The sequence below is a fragment of the Mus pahari genome, chromosome 12 (assembly GCF_900095145.1).
Source record: "Mus pahari chromosome 12, PAHARI_EIJ_v1.1, whole genome shotgun sequence".
In the NCBI taxonomy this organism is placed as follows: domain Eukaryota; kingdom Metazoa; phylum Chordata; class Mammalia; order Rodentia; family Muridae; genus Mus; species Mus pahari.
Window position 1 is genome coordinate 11,086,842 of NC_034601.1, and position 13,923 is coordinate 11,100,764.

The 13,923-nt window shown below is 42.5% G+C and overlaps 2 pseudogenes; one reads left to right on the forward strand and one right to left on the reverse strand.

Annotated features, from left to right (window-relative positions):
- Positions 1–9,640: 9,640 nt before the first annotated feature.
- LOC110330171 lies at positions 9,641–10,110 on the reverse strand (annotated as a pseudogene).
- A 1,346-nt stretch (positions 10,111–11,456) lies between these two features.
- On the forward strand, positions 11,457–13,296 carry LOC110329857 (annotated as a pseudogene).
- The last annotated feature ends 627 nt before the right edge of the window (positions 13,297–13,923 follow it).

Sequence of the window (13,923 nt, forward strand, 5' to 3'; positions counted from 1 at the left end):
AGAGAGAGAGAGAGAGAGAGAGAGAGAGAGAGAGAGAGAGAGAGAGGAATGGCCATGATTCAGAGAGAGACGGTTACATTTAGAACTGCAGGAAATCATCCAAAATGTAGGTGTAATATGGCTCCTAGAAGGGCTCTCCAGAAGTGTTTTGGGTGGCAAAGACTAGAGGGCCACCCAGAAGGACCCAGGGCAGCAAAAATAAAATATAGAATTAGAGGGCATTAAGCCTGGAGTACCAGAGGGAAATGTGTGCTTTAGAACTGCCCAACCTTGAGCTAGTCAAAGCATATTAAAATTAACTGATGTGTGTGTGTGTGTGTTTGTGTCTTTCATTCTCAAATCCAGATAGCTCTTGGGCAGGTGCATGTGTGTAACCCACTAGGAGCATAGATCTGGTTAACAAACTATGGATACACACTTGTGCATGTGCTCCCTGAAGAGATTTATCACTCACTGGTTTTCTTAAAGAGGAAAATTCCTGCACCTCCCCCAAATAACACGGGGACATTGGCCTTGACCACCAACTTCATCCCAGACGGTGCTTCTAGTTCCGCCAATCTGCCTACAGTGCACCTTCCTCCCCTTTACCTACCTTTGTGTTATCTGCAACCCAAGATAGGAAACCCTCTTCCATGTGCTCTCATTGTATTGCCAAGCCCTGACAGCACTCATTTCAGTGCTATATTTATTGTTTTGATCAATAATGGCAAGCTACAGGTACAAGTACCTGCTGACGTCTATTTTTGTGGATAAAGTTTTATTGAAACACAGTCATGTTCTTATGCTTACATAGTAGTACAACTGCTTCTTTGTGGTAACATCAGAGCTGAACAGCCACAACAGAGAAAAAAAGGTCAACCAGAACTTTGGAAGTCTGTTGTTTAAACTTATACATAATACTAATTAACACAGATGTTGTGTTAATTGGCTTTCACCACTATGCCCCCATGCACATTGGCTGGCACCTTGGAGAAACTCTATCAACACTGGTTGAATAAATGGTCAGATATGCCATGTTATCAGGTCCTTCATTCTATCAAGAGGCAAAACAATGTCTCCTTAGCCTCTTACCCTGATCTTTGGTGATTTCTATCCAAAGCCCAGGCAAGAATGTCCCAACTTCTTGGCACTTGTATCTTTCTCTGGGTTAGACATACAAATAGATAGAAACAGACATACAACATGTCTGTGATTTCTTATGCACAGATTATACGAGAACCAATTTTGAGGGGAAAATATTGGGCAGTGTCTAACTGAATGTGTAGCCTATTTTGTCATTTCCTCATAAATAATACAGTCTAACAACTATTTATATGAACTTATAGTGTGCTAGGTATTACAAGTTGTTGAGAGATGGTTTATAATAACAGAAGGATGTGTTGGCTGTGTGTAAATATTATGCCACTTTATATAAAGGACATGAAGGATTTAGGAATGTGTAGTACTTTCTAGAACCAATTCTCTGTTGAAATTTAGAGATAGTTATTGTCTGCATAGATAATACTTATTACTCAGAGTAAAGTGGAATCGTGCAGAACTAGCCCTTGCTCTACATCTCATGTGTTGCTTAGCCTGACAGAGTATCAGGACTTCATTTTCATTTTATGTAGAGAGCTAGGCTCAGCAGGGAAGATCATTCAGAGATGTTCAATCACATCATCAGGCTTCAAATTCTTCTTTTAACATCTGAGCATTTCCAAAACACATTCTCAAGCTGTTTCTGAGAGCAAATGCTGTGTCCAGTATGATAGGTATTTCTCTATAACTCTGGGAGAGGAATACCTGTTTTACATTTCTAAAGTGTAGTTGATGTCCACATGTCTTTTTCTCATGAAATATCTATAATGATTGTGCAAGGAATGACGTTCCATGGAACACATCTGAGAAATATATTAGTTTTAAAATCACCCATCTGCTGCTTGTTTTAAAGCCAGGGAAGCACAATTCTGATTCTCTGCCATACCAGTCTCATTGTATAGCAGTCACTATGTTCATCACTGTGGCCCTCAAGGGATAATATACATAAGGGAACTAAACTAAGAGATACTGCTTTCCTTCTTTGAAAATTCTTTCTGTTCCTAAATTACTTCCATCTACCATCCCTTCATTTTTATCAACACAAATGATTTAGACCAAAGGAAAAATCATTATCTAAGCAAATAATTTACTCAGTAGGAATGACAGAGTTAATCTTCTTAGATGATGTTTGAAGCTTGAAAGATTCCCTTACCTACTTATGAGAAAATAAAATATCTGAAAATACCTTGGTCCCCTTCAGCTTGCCCCAGAAACCCTTTATTCTTCCCCAAAACCAATAAATATGAACCAGCCTGTGATGCTACCAACCATCTCTGTACTCTGTTTTTCTAGGTTTATAACTGGAGTCATCACTTAGATAAATAATAAAACTGCTATTTCCTGAACTTCTACTATGTACTGCACACATGTAAAACCTAAATCAAGGAACTTTCCATCTAAGGAGATAGGCATGAACACGATCATTCAAACTGCAATGTAATAAACACTGTACCATCATCACTAATTATAAGTTATTCAAAAATTGAAAGAAGTCTCACTGTGAATACCTGATCATTGGGGACCCTCATGGGAGGGATGATCAGCATGAATATCATAGGGTCCTAAGAACTACCAGAGGAGTAGGGCTGCAGATAGGATGTGGGGAAGAGTGGGAGCTTTGCAAGCATCAAGTAGGCAAACCTAGAGAGTCCAAATTTGCCTCATGACAGATAGATTTTTAACCAAAGGAACACAAGTAACTCTGTATTGGGGGAAATTACAAGCAAGATACCCTGGTCTTAGAAAGGTAGTGGCACTATATTGCTCTTAATTAACTTTCTTGGGTTCTGTAGTACGTATCTCTGAGACACTGACACAGTCCTCCAAAAGTCAGGAGGTCTGTGCTTAGAGGAGGAGTTGCTGCTGGAGAACAAAGTGTTCCAGGTGGTCCTTAGGAAGTTCTGTGCCTTTCCCACCTGTTAAAAGGCAGGGACCTGGGAAACAAAAACCATGCTTTATGTCCCTCCTATCTGGTGCTGACTCCTCTAGTAGTGGCAAGGCTTTCTAGTGTTGGCAACAGTATAATAGCAGGAGGATGCCTGTACTGATTGCCAATGTTTTGATGTGTTCAGTGACAGTGGCCTACAGGATATTGAACAATATCTGGAAGGAAGAAGAGGGAATCCTTAACCCTGAATGGGGCTTGGCATTGCCCCTGGTCTGTGGACAAGATTGCCGGATGTGAGGGGGGGGGAATAAGAAATTCTTGGAAACTGACATGACATAACTACAAACAAAAGATTCTATTTGGTTAGAATAAAACTAATGAAGAGAAACTTATTTGGGGGGGGGGAGAGAAAATGAACAACATACAACTGTGGTTAGGTCTAGGGGGCACCGCGGCTACCCCTGGAAGCAAAAGTGACAGAGAAGGAAGGATTTTGTAGGTACATTGAAACGAAAGCTGTTTCTAGAAAAAAAATCATCTGATACCCAGGATGGCTCCTTGCTGCACAGTAGAGGGTGAGGTCTGTGTGAGTCATCCAAGATCCATCTTGTGCAAAACATCCAAGGCGAGGCTGGTTCAGTTTCTTTGTGCAGATCTTGTGAAAATTAAAAGTGTTTCTCATTTGGGACTGTGGACTCTCTTTCCAAAGTGAATTTCCAACCGAATCAGTGCAGCTATATGGCTCTGTATTTCATAGAACCAGCTATGGAAGTAAAACTCCAAGCTTCAGGTGGATGCAGCTATTTTCCTAGATATAAACAAAGGGAGCCACTTAGAGGCTACCGTATCAGAATGAATGAAACAAAGCAAAATCGCTTTGGGTTGTAGAGTTTCTGTGTTCTTTGGAGTCACAGTTTATACACAACTACCTTTGCTAGCAGGATTTCATGAATATTTTCATTCTTTTTTCCCCCGCCCTCTACTTTCTTTATTTCTTTAAAAAGAAAAACAAAAAGAAACAAAAAACAAAACTAAGTGTGTTGGGGAATTTCCATTATATAACTCAAACTGTTCTTGAGTTCATGACCCTCCCACCTAACCCTTTTGAGTACCTATATTTACAGGCATGTGCCACCACATCCAATTTACATGAATTACTATACCAAAGGCTTGAGAACATTTCTGGAAAGAGGCAGCCTCTTATTCCAGCATGTCCTTCCTATTTGGTCTTCCACAGCCTTCTGTTTAAGGCCTTTCCCAGCTAGGTCCATTTCATTGGGAGATCTTTAAAACTGGACACTTCATTGATTGCATCCTAGGTGGATTTTTGTTCCTAAATGCAAAGTCATTTGTACTGGCTTCCCATCATTGTGACAGACTACTGAACATAGGCTAATAAATAAGGAGACCTGGAGTAACTGGGACTAGCAGGATTCAGGGACACAGAAACCCTGCCCAACCAGTGTCCTGGAATCCTTCCAGGCAGCACTGGTTTACCTTGGGCACAAACTCTGGAAACAGTCCCACAGTACCCAGAGGAGGCTCCACTCCCAGGAACTCTAACACACCCAGGATCACATGATCCCAGAAGCTTGGTCACAACAGGTTCTCAGGGTTCCAGAGGCAGCTTGACTCCCAGGAGCTCTGACACACCCAGAATCTCAGGATCACAGAGAAAGCTGGGGAGTTCTGATAAAACCAGGAATATGGGAAGAACAGGCTCTAGTCAATATAACCAGGACAGGTAGCATGAGAGATAATCAGATGGAGGGAGGCAAGCATAAAAACATAAACAACAGAAACCAAGGTTACTTAGAATCATCAGAACCCAATTCTCTGACCATAGCAAGTCCTGGCTGCAACATCACACTGGAAAAGCAAGACTCAGATCTGAAATCACTTCTCATGATGATGATAGAGGACTCCAAAAAGGAAATAAATAACTCCAGTAAAGAAATACAGGAGAACACAGGTAAACAGCTAGAAGCCCTTAAAGAGGAAACACAAAAATTCCTTAAAGAATTAGAGGAAAACATAATCAAACAGGTGAAGGAAATGAACAAAACCATCAAAGATCTAAAAATAGAAAAGAAACAATAAAGAAATTACAAAGGGAGACAACCCTGGAGTTAGAAAACCTAGGAAAGAGATCAGGAGTCACAGATGCAAGCATCACCAACAGAATACAAGATACAGAAGAAATCTCAGGTGCAGAAGATACCATAGAAAACATTGACACAACAGACAAAAGAAAATGCAAAATGCAAAAAGCTCCTAACCCCCAAAATCCAGGAAATCCAGGACACAATGTGAAGAACAAACCTAAGGATAATATTCATAGATGAGAATGAAGATTTTTCAACTTAAAGTGCCAGTAAATACCTTCACAAAATTATAGAAGAAAACTTCCCTAACCTAAAGAAAGAGATGTCCATGAACATACAAGAAGTCTACAGAACTTCAAATAGACTAGACCAAAAAAGAAATTCCTCCCATCACATAATAACCAAAACACCTAATGCACTAAATGAAGAAAGGATATTAAAGGCAGTAAGGGAAAGAGGTCAAATAACAGATAAAGGCAGACCTATCAAAATTACGCTAGACTTCTCAACAGAGATTATGAAAGCTAGTGACCACAAAAATTCCACCAGAAAACTCCTAAACCTGATTTAAAAAAAAAAAAAACTTTAGGAAAGTGGCTGGATATAAAATGAACTCAAACAAATCAGTACCTTTCCTCTATTCAAAGGGTAAACAGACTAAAAAAGAAATTAGGGAAATGACACCCTTCACAATAGTCACAAATAATACTACATACCTTGGTGTGACTCTAACCAAGCAAGTGAAAGATCTGTTTGACAAGACCTTTACGTCTCTGAAGAAAGAAAGTGAAGATCTCAGAAGATGAAAAGATCTCCCATGCTCATGGGTTAATATAGTAAAAATGATCATCTTGCCAAAAGCAATCTAAAGATTCAGTGAATTCCCCATCAAAATTCCAAATCAATTCATCATAGACTTAGAAAGAGCAATACTCAAATTCATTTGGAATAACAAAAACAAAACAAAACAAAATAAAACAAAACAAAACAAAAACATGATAGCAAAACATGTTCTCAACAATAAAAGAAATCACCATCCCTGACCTCAAACTATATTATGGAACAATAGTGATAAAAACTGCATGGTATTGGTACAGAGACAGGCAGGAAGATCAATGGAATAGAAGACCCAGAAATGAATTCACCCACATGTGGTTACTTGATATTTTTAAAAAGGAGTTAAAACCATCCAGTGGAGGGTGGGGACAACAGCATTTTTAACAAATGGTGCTGATTCAACTGGCAGTCAGCATGTAGAAAAATGCAAATCGACCAATTCTCATATCCTTGTACAAAGCTCAAGTCCAAGTGGATCAAGGAACTCCCCATAAAACCAGATACACTGAAACTTATAAAGGAGGAAGTGAGGAAGAGCCTCAAAGATATGGGCACAGGGGGAAAATCCCTGAACAGAACACCAATGGTATCTCATGCCACACAGGGAATCAAACAAGCTGATTCATACCCAATCAGCTGATTGGTATTTTGTGAATAGGGCATGAACATTCTGATGTTACAGTAGTCTTTGGGTGGAAAGTCTCTAAAATAAGTGTTGGTGCTGGAATCATAACATGAATGTGCCAGAATCACAGACTTTGAACCCTTTGTGGGTAAATCATAAGGTGTCTGAATTATATTTTCATAGGAGTTCAGATTATTTTTTAAAATCTGGGATCTGGGGTGATGTCTTAGTTGGTAATGTACTTGCTGTTCAAGTACAGAGACCTGAGGTCAGATCCTCAGTACCTACATAAAAGCTGGGTATGTTGACATGCATGTGTAACCCCACAACTATTTATGTGGCAGTGTGTGAGGCAGAAACAGGCAGATCCCAGGGACTCCTGGATCAGTCAATTTAGTCAAAATGGTGAGCTCCAGATTCACAGGGACACTTCTTAAACAAACAAACAAACAAACAAACAACAAAACAAAACAAAACAAAAAAAACCCACCACCACAACCAAAAAACACTACAGTTCCAGGCTCAGTTCAAAATTTCCTAACTCCAGCTACTGTATACCTAGCCCCAAAATACCCACCACATCTGAAGAATACAATCAGTATATGTTTTCCTCACTATGCTGGGCTGTATTCCCTGATTCATAAACCAAAATAAACCTTTTCTCTTTTAAGCAGTTTCTGTCAGATATTCTGTCACAGCTATGGGAAATGTAGCTAACAATTTAGAAGTGGAATCATAGGTCTTGTATAGTTCTATTTAATCTTTCAAAGAACATTGACATTGTTTACAACATGGGCTGAACCATGCTTCTACATTTATGCCAATACTTTCTTTTTCCAGTTTTTAAAATATATTTTAAAAATTAGTATACAAATTAATAGACTTTATGACAGAGAACATGTGACATTTGTCTTTTTTAGTCTGGGTTACTTCACTATTTCCATCCATTGACCTACAAATTTCATAACTCAATTTTTCTTTAAAACTAAGTAGAATCCTGATGCCTATGTGTATCACATTTATTCATTCCTGTTAAAAGACATCTAGTTTGCTTCCATTTCCTAGCTACTGTGAATAGAGTGGCAATAACAACAAGAAAATATCTGTGGAGAATGATGTCAAATTCTTTAGGCAGATGCCAAAGCAAGAGGCAACCAGACCAGAGAGTGCAGTAGTCTAGATCTAATAAATTCCAGTGGGGGGTGGGGGAGCAATTCTTTGCTAGCCCTAAATATTCTGAGTTCCTGAATGAAAGACAAACACATCACTTTTTTTCACTTTTTTTTTTTTTTTTGATTTTTCGAGACAAGGTTTCTCTGTGTAGCCCTGGCTGTCCTGGAACTCACTCTAGACCAGGCTGGCCTCGAACTCAGAAATCTGCCTGCCTCTGCCTCCCAAATGCTGGGATAAAAGGCGTGCACCACTACTGCCTGGCAACCTTTATATTTTGATATGCCTTAATTATCTCAATGGCTGGGCCACTCCTTAACCTCTATGTGGCTAATCTACCTCTCCCCCGATGATTCTGAGTTATTACTTACTAAATCCTGTATTCCATCATGGCTGCTCTAGATCAGTCGAGCAGCCCTCTTGGGCTGCTCCCCCCTGGCTACTACATGGTAGCTATGCTTTCTGTCCTGTATCTACTCAGGAGTGGCATCTCCTTCCCACCTCTCCCAGCATGGCAGATCTCCTATACTTTCCTTGCCCAAACCCAGGAAGTCTAAAAGTCCTGGCTGCTGGCACATTTATTAACTGATAAGAACCGAGTCAGGTTCCCAGAAACTGTGTGTGTGTGTGTGTGTGTGTGTGTGTGTGTGTGTGTGTGTGTGTGTGTAGATGTTCTCATGCAAACCATTTTGGAAACACAAATTAACATAAGAACACAGGCAGCTGCATTTCCCCCTTTTTGTCCAATTAAAAAGTCTCTTATCTCTCAGATATATGTTGAACATAATTATAACAGTTACATAAATTGTAAGGTAGATTATGTATTTATAAAATCTAGTCCATCATATTTGAAAATTTAGATAAATTATTTTATCATAGATTCTAACTTAAAAATTTTACAATTCTGTATAAAGATATTTGTATATATCAGTCAAAGATAAATTTTTGCTCCTTGTTTGAGCAGATGAAAGACAGCTGTATTTTTTATGAGTTAGTTTGATCAATACTCAATTGTAATAAATCTTCATTCATGCCATGTGAAGGATTAAAACGTGGGTTAAAATGTGTGGCTGCTGGATACCATGGAAGAGCTGAGAATGGTGTGGGGTCATCAAAGGTGGGCTCTAGCCTGGGGCCAAAGGGAAAAAAGGGGGAAGAGGGGAAAGAGAGTTCTTGGCCTGCTTAGGCAAGTGGCTTGGCTTGGTGGAGACCTTGGCTGAGAACACAGAGAGGCCTTCTATGGGAAGTTAGATGCAGCTCTTTAGAGGACGACCTGCTCCACTGCTCCAGCATGGCGGATCCCGATGAGAAGAGGCAGTCCATGGTATTAAAGCACTTATCGTTATGGCAGAGAGTTGTGATGAGTGATATGGTACCCTACTTTCTCAGGGAGGGCCTGAGGTTAAATACCTTTTTCAGGGAGGAATGTCTGGAAAGGACAGCTTAATTGGCTAAGCCCTTCAGGCCTTTAGTTACCTCATTAAAATGGAGATCTGTCTTGAGGCTACAAGATCTGTAGCCACATCCTCTACCTGTGGAGGAACTTGGGGCATTGCCCTTCATGACTGATAGCCACAAAATTATGGAGAGCTGAGGCCTTCTGTCAAGAGCCTGGTGTCTAGGAGTGTAGCAGGCAAACGCCTTCAGTCCCTTGCAGTTATCTTCTGGGTCTCCAGAGTTTAAACCTAGTTGGACCAGAAAACAGGCTGCCTTTCACAGTCACACAAAGGATGGCCTGATGAACTTTAAGGATGCTGCAACCAACTAGAGTTATTGGCTAATTTTAGCTGTAGTTTTGGCTAGAGACATTTAAAAAAAAAACAGATCTTGCCTCAAGTTTATTTGTAAAATCAGCAAAGGACACTGGTCATCTGAAAATAGTATGTGGGTGGGTGTGTCACAGCAGTCCATCTGTCTTCACACTGGCAGGAGCCTTTTCTATGGGGCCTTCACTGGGACCTGGGCACCTCTGGGAGCCTGGGCTGGAGCTGAAGCCTGGGCCTTAACTGGAGCTGTGGCCTCTGCCTTGGTTTGAACTTTGGGCTTTGGTTGACAGAGCCTCTGACCCTTGGCCATGTAGCTTCGAATCCACTTCCCAAGCTTGGGGTGAGCGATGAAAGCCAGACGACTGAGTCTGCGGCTGGGTCCGTTGGCATCTTGGGCTTGATGGCCTGAGGCTTCACAAGGGCCTTGATGGCCTCTGCGCGTGCACTCACTGCCTTTGCATTGTTGGCCTGCATCTTCTTCAGGCCTTTCATGTTGTGCTTCTTGGCAAAAAGCAAATTCCTCGGGAACTTGGGGTCAACCCCCTTAAGAGATTTGTATCTTTGTGACCGGGGTTTCTTGATGCCATTTCTGTGCCATTTGTGGGACTGGTTGTGTGTGGTAAGGTTCTTGGACTTGGCCATGTTTGCACGGTAACCTATGACTCCTGCAGTGCCTGGGACTGGAAGAGAAAGAGAGCAGCTAGAGACATTTTTATGTCTCAGTCAGCTGTTCCCATGTGGAGAGATCAGCAAATCATGTTATTTGTCCTGTTTCATGTTCTTGAATTTTTCTTTCTTGTCTGTAGTCAAGATCTTCAGGGGGGTCTTCCGATATCATATCTGATCCATATCAGTTTGGAAGGGGTCCAAAGCCTCATTTTTCTTTCCCAATAACACAAATATAGAGCTTTTTCTCCCAAAATAGCATGTACAGCAACCCAAAATCATCAAAACTATAGATTGATTCAGTTTAGCAGCCTCTTTTTATTTTTGGCCTGCTCTATTTTGACCTCTCTCATAGAGGGTTTGTAATCACCAAACTTAAAACCACACGCATTATGACCATTAAAACAACTCAAAGTAATTAAAGCCGTTTTAAACAATTATTATCCACTGAGACAGAGTCTCTCCCTATCTCTTGCCTTTGTTCCTACCCACAAGAAAGTAGGTCTTCTTTTCGCTTTTGGGGAATTCTATACACTAATTTCTAACATGGTTGCACTAGTTTGCAGTCCCACGAACAGAATGAGGTTGCCCTTTTCCCAATTTGTCCTCAGAAATCATTGCCAGGTTTTGTTTTTCTTTATCTTTCGGCATTCTGACTGAGGTAAGGTGAAATCTCAAATAGTTTCATTTACATTTCTTTAATTGTTAAGGATGATAAACACCTTTAAAGATATTTTTAGTTCCCTCCGCCTAGGGTCGCAGCTGTCAGTGTTGCGTTTGGGCTCAGCAAGCCTGAAGCAAAAAAAGAGAAAAAGAAAGAAAAAAAAAACTACAAAAAAAGCCTCAAAAAACATTTAAAAAAAAAAGAAAAGAGGGGGAAAAAAAGGAAAAGGGAAAAAAGCAATAGAAGAAAAAGAGAACGAGACAGTTATCTTCCGGCCTGCGTCCCTCCAGTGGTAAGCCGCCTGCCTTGGGTCACCTGGCCCCTGTATGCCTCAGTGTCATGGCAGCCCAGCGCCCTGACTGGCCACACCATGTGTCTGCGCTGCCCTTTGCCTGCACTGTCAGAGATTTGGTTTGCCCCTTCTTGGGCCGCGGTAATTGTAAACCTCTGGGAGCCCCAAGCCAGGACAGCTAGAGAGTACATACTCCAGGAAAGGGTCATATTGAGAGCCTTTTGTCTTGGGGTATTTGCGGTCCTGTGTAAGTTGTCCCTCACCCTGGTCCTGCCTCAGAGCCTCTCTGCTCCAGCCTCTCCTGGTGTCCCTGGTGCCACCAGCACCTCGGAGTCCCTTTCGTCCTGCAGTGTGAGGGGTGGGAAGATGAAAGCTGCAGCCAGTAGCTACCCCATGGCTTCCTTATAAGTGAGCGATCTGCACTGGGACATCACTGAAAAGTTCAGCCCTGCGGGGTCCCGTACTGTTCATCCTGGTCTGCTGCGATATGATCAGCCGCTGCTCTGTGAGTTGTGCCTGCATCAACTTCCAGCAGTCAGCTGATGCTGAGAGGGCCTTGTACACCATGAACTTTGATGTGATTAAGGGAAAGCCAATCCGCATCATGTGGGATCCTCAGAGGGATCCCTTTTTGAGAAAGTCTGGTGTGGAAAATGTCTTCATCAAGAACCTAGACAAATCTATAGACAACAAGGCACTGTATGACACTTTCTCTACCTTTGAAAATGCCCTATCCCATAAGGTGGTTTGTGATGAGAACGGCTCTAAGGGCTATGATTTTGTCCACTTTGAGACCCAAGATGCCGCCTCCAGGGCCATCGAGAAACTGAATGGCATGTTCCTCAATGACCGCAAAGGGTTTGTGGGCAAATTCAAGTCTCACAAAGAGCAGGAAGCTGAGCTTGGAGCCAAGGCCGAGGAATTCACCAATGTTTATATCAAAAACTTTGGAGAAGAGGTGGATGATGGGAATCCGAAAGAGCTCTTCAGCCAGTTTGATAAGACCCTAAGTGTCAAGGTGATGAGAGACTCCAGTGGGAAGTCCAAAGGCTTTGGCTTTGTAAGTTATGAGAAACACGAGGATGCCAATAAGGCTGTGGAAGAAATGAATGGAAAAGAAATGAGAGTAAAAGTCATATTTGGAGGCCATGCACAGAAAAAAGGAGCATGTCAGACTGAATTATAATGGAAATTTGAGCAGCTGAAGCAGGAAGAGGATTAGTAGGGAGTGAATCTCTACATTAAGAACTTGGATGACACCATTGATGATGAGAAATTAAAGAAAGATTTTTCTCCTTTTGGATCAATGACCAGTGCAAAGGTGATGCTAGAAGATGGAAGAAACAACGGGCTTGGCTTTGTTTCTCTCCTGCTGAGGCAACCGAAGCTGTCACCAAGATGAACGGACGTATTGAGGGCTCCAAGCCGCTGTATGTCGCCCTGGCCCCAAGGAAGGAAGAGCTGAGGGTTCACCTGACTAACCAGTATATGCAGCATATATGTGACTGGGATCAGTTCCAGCCTTCAGCTGGTGGCAACTTTGTGCCGGCAGTTCTGCAGGCTCAGGGAATACCTCCATATTACACGCCTAACCAGTTAACACAGATGAGGCCTAATCTACGCTGGCAGCAAAGCAGGAGACCTCAAGACTTTCAAGGAATGCCAAGTGCTCTGTTGCAGTCTGGGCCTTGTCCAGCTCTTCTATATCTAGCTCCAACTGGTAATGCTCTGGCCTCTCCTGGCCTTCCTACTTCTGCTCAGTCCCTACAGCTGTGCCAAACCTTTCACCTCTTGCTACAGTTGCTGCCACTGCTCCCAGGGCTGTGGCTCCATACAAGTATGCCTCCAGTGTCTGCAGCCCTCACCCTACCATTCATCCGATGCAGGACACCCAGTCTGCAGTCCATGTCCAGGGTCAGAAGCCCCTGACTGCCTCCATGCTGGCTGCAGCGCCCCTCCTCTACCCCACACCCCAGGAGCAGAAGCAGATGCTGGGGAAGCATCTGTTTCCACTTACCCAAACAATGCATTCAAACCTGGCTGGAAAAATTACTGGGGTGCTGCTAGAAATCGACAAACCTGAGCTGCTACACGTGCTGGAGTCCCTCCGATCCAAGGTGGATGAAGCTGTGGCAGTCCTGCAGGCTCATCATGCCAAGAAAGAAGCTGCCCAGAGGTGGGCACTGTTACTGCTGCTACCTCTTAGACAAGAAAAAAAGAGTCAAAAACCAAATAAACACTCATGGCATCTAGCTAAGGTCTGAAGATGTCCTAGTTTGTCTGTGGACCTCCAAGAACCAAGATGCAAATTCAATAGGTCATTTTGTATCAAAAGATCAATGATGAAGCACCTAGAATGTTTCAATTATAAGAATATATTCTCGTCCCACCCAAGGAGGGGTGTCTGCCTGGACGCAGTCTCCTGGCCTGAACTTAAACCCTGTGCCTATCCCACCCGAGTAGGGGTGTCTACCCGTGAGCAATCTCCGGACCTGAACCTACACCCGGTGCCTTTCCCGCCTGAGGAGGGGTGTCTGCCAGGTAGGAGTCTCAAAGCCTGAGCCAGAAGGTGAGCCATCTTTGCTCCGGTCCACTACCGGTTAGAGGGTGGCCTAGAAAAGTGACGCAGCTTCTGGGCGCCAGTCTGCACTGGCAAGAGTGTGGACCACAGAAGCTACACAGCTTAAGGACAGACAGTAGCAACCTAACTTCTGGGACAGACTCTATTTCAGGCTCCAGAAATTGGGCCACCTGTGAGGGTTCTGTCTGCCAGAGCAGGTGAGAGAGTCATATTGTGTCCAGGGTCCCTCAGTGGCTACACTGTGCAGGTGAG